Source organism: Pinus tabuliformis, chromosome 1_1 (genome assembly GCF_031772625.1).
Source record: "Pinus tabuliformis cultivar Carrire ecotype Pingquan chromosome 1_1, CPIR1, whole genome shotgun sequence".
NCBI lineage: Eukaryota > Viridiplantae > Streptophyta > Pinopsida > Pinales > Pinaceae > Pinus > Pinus tabuliformis.
Genome location: NC_142297.1, coordinates 727,963,634 through 727,971,928, shown reverse-complemented (window position 1 = coordinate 727,971,928; position 8,295 = coordinate 727,963,634).

Genomic DNA, 8,295 nt, shown 5'->3' with positions numbered 1-8,295 from the left:
GAATATATTTGTCCCCATGTGTAAGACTCAAAAGGCATTTGAAAAAATTCTTGCATTCTGAGATAGTCAACAAACTTGGAGGGAAGTGCTACAAGATAAACTTGCTTCCATAAAAAATTCTTTGAGTCTTTGACTTCATATATTCTCTGCATCCAATCTCGATGGAAGTCTTCATATTGGGATATTTTATTGCACTTGAGATTCATTAAAATAATCTCATGCTTATTAGCTATTTCAGCCTCAGAACCACACCAGTGCTCAACAATCATGGAGGTCAAGGCTCCAATCATGTTGTTCTGTACTGTCCCATCTGAATTATGAATTATATTTCCTTGCTCATCTTTGAGAAGTTGTTCTTCCATCTGTTTAATTAAAGCAGGAGAGGATTCTGTTTCCCACCATTTTGATAGTGTGCCTGTGAAACACTGGATAATTGTTTTACGGGATTTTACCTTAGTTTTCCTCTTAGACTCATAAGTTTATATTCGGTAAACATCATGTCTACCATTTGTCTTATCTGGCCGACACTGAAGTTATCTATAGTCCATTCCCTATGAGAATCAGGGAAGAAGTGTGGGTTTCAAGAAGTTTGCCTTTTCCTCTAATATCAGGTGTTGAATATCTACTATACTGACTTTCCAAAGGCTCATATATAGGCATAACTTCTGGCTCTTTTTCCTTTTCCTTAAACAGACTTGCTATAGAAATATGTTGACTTGGAGTTTCAACTTTTTCAGGTTCTTAGGATGCAATTTCTTTGGGGAGTAAAAAAGGAAACCTATCGACTGGCTTGACAGGATCCTGAATACGGACACTTGCTTTATGCAAAAAAGAAGAAGGAACTGGTTTTTCTGTTTTGGATATAGATAATTGATCCATCTTCTATACCAGTTCATTTATTTGTCTAGATGTAAAACCAATATGTTCTACCATTTTGTCTTCAAAATTCTCTAGCTTCATTAGAGATTCTCTAACATATCCTCTAATTACTGAAGTAGAACTTTGAACATTATTCAAGGAATTATTTACATAATTTAAAGAAACTTGGACAATATCAAATTGTTCTTTAACCTCTTTGGATTTGGCCATGTTCATTTCAAGACCTTTCACAGCTGTGTTTGTCCAATTCAACTGTTCAGAAGTTTTATGTATTCTGCCATCAATACCGAATGCATTGTCATCCTTTAATACGAATGGTATTGCTTTGGCAGAATTTTGTCCTTCTCCAAGCACTATGCCTTTGTATGGAGGAAAAGTTGTAGGTGTTTCAACTTTAAGGCCATCTAGTGCTATCCAAGAATGCTGAGATGAAGTGGATGCATTAGTCATTAAAATCATTTGTTTCTTTCTCTTTCTAACCAAACATAGAATGAGATCCATGTGTTAGTACAGTCCATGTGGTTTTTCCATTCTTGAGACAATTTTATTTTCTCAGACATAGAATGATTGAAACCAAATTCTTTTGCTTTAGGATTTGTAAAAATATCCCAATTCAACATGGCTTTCATCCATTTTGTAGGGACTCTATTTTTTAGACATCCATCCATTAAAGTGAAGAATTTGTGCATCTCCATGACTGCTGGCTTTTTGTAGTCATCCAGAACATAACCAAATCGGCAATCTGGTATAAGGCCATTAGCTTGCTCAAGATAACCAAGACCATATCTCGGTTTGGCTGGTCTCATTACTGAAAACATTTGGGTTAACCTCGGATCTTCATTTTCCAAAATAGGAATCTCATGCATCATTAAAACATGCTCTGACTCATGAGGAAATGGAATTTCTGAGCACTTAGGATTAGGACATGGATTGACAGAAGTTGTAGGTGGGGCTTCACCAGTCCTAGGATGATGGTTCTCATGGATTACCAAATCTGCAAGCTGGCTTAAAATAACTGGATACTGACACTCTGGACATTTAACTTCTAGGGAAGAAAAATTTACCATCTGGGCTAATTCAAACAATGAAATATGTTTGCAAGTATTTACAAGAGAACTTGTGCAAGCAGTGTCAACAAGTTCAGGATTTCTGTATAATGGTGAACTCCTGCACATTTGATCTATCCTCTTTCTGTCTATAGTAGATCTATGGGGGAAAGATAAGACGGCAGATGAGGATTCTTCTCTGATATCTGCAGAAGTAATTTTCTTAACTGACAGAGGCCTAGGGTTTGAAACCACCCAATGTTCAGGGAATGTCAAATCTTCCCACCTGATTGTTTGGTGTTCTATTTTTTGATTTCTAGAGTCTGTTAACACCACAACACTAGCTTTATAATCTTTACTGGGGGCATGCATAATAGCAGGATACAGGGTATTTGTGTGCCTGAAGCAACCTCTGGTTTGGATTGCTATATTATGTATTTTCTTATTCATATCAAATCCAGTTGTCTGGATTTGGAGTTGGAGAATGCTCTCAATAGTTTCATCAAAGACATAAACTGAAAAATTTGGATAGCAATCAAAATACACTGGACCATTTGAAAGAGGTGCAACTATCCCTCCTATTAATGAATCTGTATATTTGTTGTGTGTAAGATCTCAGACAGTGGCTAACACAAAAGTATTCAAACCCTGATGTGTTAATGCATGTATTCCAATTCTGATACAACCCAAATGAAGGTATTGGGTTTTTAGATGCTTAGCCTCAACCTGTAATTGTTTGGGGTTAAGTAAAGGAATAGATTGTACACAGTCAGAATTTTCCTGAATCTGACTGATAGATTCCTTTATACTTATCCTAGTAATGGCAATTAAATGGAAGGCAGACAAATCTGCATAGACTTCTGAAGCATTAATTGAAGGTAGCTTCCATCTAGCAGAGGGTTGGGTTTCTTCATATTCAATTTCAACAGTATTCAAAACCTTACTAGATGCAATAGCGAACATATCCCGAAGGGGATTTTCTTGAACAGAGGACTCTTGCTCTTCGATATCACACTGTGAAACCGACTTTCTAATTGGATCCATTTTATAGAGTGATGAAAATGAGTACTGACCCAGAAAACCAAACATTACTAGCTCTGATACCAATTTTTTGTAGGGGCTTTCACAAAGCTTGCTATAGTGCTGCTACAGTGCCACGCACTCCGCGCGCTATGCTGCTATCACTCTCTACTGACTTGGCCTTGTTGTGTCCCTTCGTTTGTCTTCACTGTGAACTTAGTGCGAACCTACTCGTATCTTTCACACTTTGTGACTTTACATGCAACTTCCTCACCTTCCAATGGTCTAGCATCCCTTTGAACCTTTGGTGAACCCCTAATGAACTTCGAGTGAAGATTACGAAACAACTACTACATAGCAGCACAAATTAAAGCACATATTACTCAGAAGCGGAAAATGAAATAACACTCTTTTATTGAATTTTCAGATATCGATTACACTTGATTTACAGTCTGTTCATACCAGAGATGGACTGTGTTCGCATTTACCAAACTGTTGCTACTCAATACTGAGATAGCTTACTGGAGGCTACCTGGCAATTACACAGACTCTGTCTTTGAACATATACTCAAAACACACATATAGATAGACACACTACCAATCTGGCCACTTTAGGTTCTCACCAGTGCTCTCACACTGATGCACAGGCTTCTCATATCACCTAAAGACTTGAGTTCTTCTCATGATGCAAGCAGATCAGACTGAATGTCCACAGTTGCAGAGCAGGAGAAGCTCTCGACTTCCAACTCCAAAAGACACAATAACTCTAACTCTCGATGCCCCGAATGAGCCTGACTCTCTTCGTTTTATAGGAAGAAGAGGGGACAAACATCCAACCATCGGACCAACAAGTTGAGTATGAAAGATTCTATTAATCACGGAGATGTGGTTCAATATCCACCAAAATTCGAAGAAGTGCTCCGAGTCTCATGACTAAAGAATCTTTTTCCTATTACAAGATTACAATCAATCCTACGGAAAGCATATTATCTACAAAGTGGATGCCTTTTAACCAGTTAAGGCCCACGAGGAAACTGGCCATGAATAGTCCTCATGACTGGACAACATAATTACACAGTGGAGCTTTCTGGATAAACCCACGGAAACCTTTTTATGAAGAAGGACTAGCACTGTCGGATGATTCACCAAGAGTTGTGATTCCCGGGAACCTACTTCTAGGATAAATGAGGTTATCCCATGCCTTTGTATAGATCCGCCGAACTATCATAGGTTTATTCAACACATATTGATGCTTTATTTTAGTCATGAGTAACCATCCGTCATGCCTAGCCATAAATTGTTGTAGTATATGGTGATCTGGATAATTCAGCAGATCACTTACTGTGGTACAAGGAATATGAAAACAGTCAACGACATTTCTGTGGTAGCATTTGTCACATGACATCTGAAAATAACTTTCATAAAAGATTGGATCTATAGCAGTGCAATTTACTCCAAAATCTCTCCACCAGTCACCTAACCATCCTGAAAATTGATTCCTTTGCAACCTAATTGATCCAAATTTTAATTTTGTATAATGGATTTCATTCTTTCCATCAACATTTAGGAGATCTCACCATAATTTTTTGTAACCTGCAAAATTAAAAACAGTGTCAGGAAAAATAAGATTAGGATTATTTTGTGGCCATAAGATAGGAGAATTTCTAGTGATTGTCCAATCTGTGTTTCTGGTTCTGTTGATGACTAAATATCTGTGATAAATATTTCTTTGTCTTCCTCCTTTAGACCAGATCATTGCGATGTCATGGAAATTATTCTACAATGCCTCTTCTACTTGATGAGCTACAACCATACTGCTAGTATACACCATATCATGGATCCAGTGATTTCCTTTGGGAAATACTCTTCTTTCAGGCACTAGGTGTAAAATATCTATATGTGGCTGTAGATCTGCATCTAAGACTTTTGTTTGTCTTAGCTGCTAGGTTGGCTTCCAGTTCTCCTTGTATTCTTCCCAGCTTTGGTCCTCTCTGATAGTTCTGAGAACTTCTTGTTGATTATCTAGGTCCCATTCAGTAACAATAACAAAAACATGTTCTTGTTCTTGTGACTGGGTTTGTATGTATTCTCGGTTGAGAAAATCAGGTAGATAGTTGTCTTCTCCTTTGATATGTTCCACTTCGAAATCAAAATTTGCAAAAAGGGCTTGCCATCTGGCGAATTTGGCTTCTCTAGGCTTCTTGATATCTTTATTAAGCACCTTCTTAAGGGCAGACGCATCTGTCCTGAGAAGAAATGGTTTATTGACCAGATGGATCTCGAATTTGTCAATGATATTCCATGCTGCTTTCACCTCTTTTTCTATAGTAGAATATCTTTTCTCAATGGAGTTCAATGTTCTTGAAGCGAACTGAATAACCTGTTCTTCATTATATTTTTTTTGTTTTAATATACCCCCCCATCCGATGTTGCTAGAATCAGATTCTACAATCTTATAAGCTGCATCATCAGATATATATAGTATGGGAAGGTCTCTGACCTTGGCTTTATCTTTTGAACTACTCTGGTATGGAGTGGAGTCCAAGGTTTAGGATTTTTGTGCAGCCTCTGATTTAATAAGCTTCTATCCTTGGCGCAGTCTTGATAGAAATTACTTACGTAATTTAAACAACCAAGAAATATTTGTAGCTACATCTTGTCTGTAATGATGTCTGGAAATTTGTTAGAGAATTCCAGAGCATGTTTTTACAAGGAGATTTGGCCATTGAACATAGTATGGCCAAGAAATTTAATGGAAGTCTGAAAGACTTCAATTTTCTTTTTGCTTAATACAAGACCATTCCTTTTTATTATGTTTACAAAGGTCTGTATATATTTAAAATGATCTTGCAAATTTTTTGAAAAAATATGGATATCATTTATATACACAATTAGCCAATCGAAGAAGGGTTTAGATATAGAGTCCATCACCTTTTGGAACTTGGATGGTTCATGCTTTAGGCTGAAAGGCATTACATTCCATTCATAATGTTCGTTTGGGACACTGAAAGCTGTTCTAAATTTATCCTTCTCTGATATAGCAACTTGCCAAAATCCTGATTTCAGATCGAACTTGGAAAATGTTTTTTCTCCTGCTATTCTACTTATCAGATCTCGTTTGTGGGGAATCGGATATGTATTATCTGCTAGTACTGAGTTCAAAGGATTATAATGGTTTTTTATTTATTTAACATTTTCATTTATAGGTTTTGTATTAATATGGTTAGGTTTTTTATTTATTTATTATTCATTTTAATAGTAATTGTTTAAAATAATAAGTAATGAAAATTGAAATAATAATGAGTAATGAAAATTGAAAAAATATATATCTTGTGATGAAATGTAATTTTAGATATAAATAATTTTAATGTGAAGATTTAATTTTATTTAAATATTAATAATATACCATTGATGGGGTGATATTGGGCATTTAATGGAGGTAACGGAGGTTGTGTCTGCCACTCTATAGTTCCATTAGGCATTTATGAAGGTAGTTTGCAGCCTCCCTTATCATGCACACACATGCAATTAATAGTTGGTGATTGAATGTTTATTTGGCGTGTTGAGGATCATTTGATGGCAATAGGAGTAGAGCTGAGGATCGGGCCTCAACCTCTTGGTTTTGCATTGGGCTTGCATTTGGGTGTTTAAACCTCATCAACTGGTGGGAAGGCTATGTAGCTAATAATTTGGGTAGCGTAAATGTTGATGTGATCAAGTTGAAAGGAATTGAATTCTGGGTTTGAGTTCCTGCAGGGACATCAGAGGCTCGCTCTACTCGAGGGTCGAGTGGGATGCTCAACCAAATCTAGGGAGCGAATTCTCAGGTGAATTATAATTTTATCTTGGCTTTTGTCTTTTGGGATGTAGTTGTGGTTGGTCTGGATTATTTAGGTTGTAAGTCTCTAGTTTTCTGTAGCTCTTTTGGGGGAGTATTAGCTTGAGCTCTTGCTTGTATAAGTTCTCTCAAGTTTCAGTGAGGATTCTGGGCCCTAGGTATAAGTCTGGAATTTTAAATGTTGGTTGAATTTATCCCCTAGTGCTTTGTATGGTTTGGTTTTGTCTGGGTGTTTAAAATTGGGGGTTGTGAAGCAGTGGCGTGGTTGCGTCCATTGAGATACTACAAAGTCTTGGTCTTGGCTTGAATATTTGGAGGTTCAATGATTAATGGGTTTGAGTCTATGGAGGAGATAATAACTCCTCTATCAATTTCAGGTTCGAGCCTTGATTTAGGTGCAATTATTGGGGGGTATTGTGATGACCTAGCTTGTTTTTTCTTGGTTGTGTCAGTTTTGGATCTAGTATAGTATTTTATCCCTTTGTAGGTAGAGGCTCACGTAGAAATTTATGGGAATTTGGTCTTGCTTCTGCCATGGTGCTATGACAAAGGGGGAGGAGAAAAAGGGGAGGTGGTGGACATGCCCTATTAGGGCAATATGGTGCTCGTTTTTTTGCCCACAATTCGGATGCCATCTTTTTCAACGTTGTCCCATCGGAAACACGTAGAGAAATTTGCAAGCATGAGACAAAAGCAGGCATCGAGAGAAAAATCACTTTCAGATTCAGAATTGATGGAGGACATGTCAACTTGGGTTCTTGACCATAGGCATACCAGGGTTAAGAAGAAGTAATACCTCAATTTGGTAGCTCTCCACTGGAAAATGAAGGCCATCCTTTTCTTGACCGAGAGAGAGAGAGAGAGAGAGAGAGAGAGAGAGAGAGAGAGAGAGAGAGAGAGAGAGAGAGAGAGAGAGAGAGAGAGAGAGAGAGAGAGAGAGAGAGAGAGAGAGAGAGAGAGAGAGAGAGAGAGAGAGAGAGAGAGAGAGAGAGAGAGAGAGAGAGAGAGAGAGAGAGAGAGAGAGAGAGAGAGAGAGAGAGAGAGAGAGAGAGAGAGAGAGAGAGAGAGAGAGAGAGAGAGAGAGAGAGAGAGAGAGAGAGAGAGAGAGAGAGATTGACCGAGAGAGAGAGAGAGAGAGAGAGAGAGAGAGAGAGAGAGAGAGAGAGAGAGAGAGTGATAATGTGAGAGAGAGAGAGTGATAATGTAAATATGTGTTAAGATATTATTGAAGTAACAAAAACTTTAAAGAATTTTTCCGTGAGAGAGTGATAATGTAAATATGTGTTATTTATCACTACAAAAAAGATATTATTGAAGTGACAAAAACTTTAAAGAATTTTTCCGTGGAAATTCAAGGTAGGTCAACTTGAAGGGACCACACCCCCCACCCAAACTAATCCAAGAATAATCTTGAAGGCATTGAGGAGAATTAAACACGTGACCTCCCAATGGAAAATTGCTTTAGCAATAGAAGCTCAACCAATTTGGCTAACCCTCAAGGCTATCATAAAT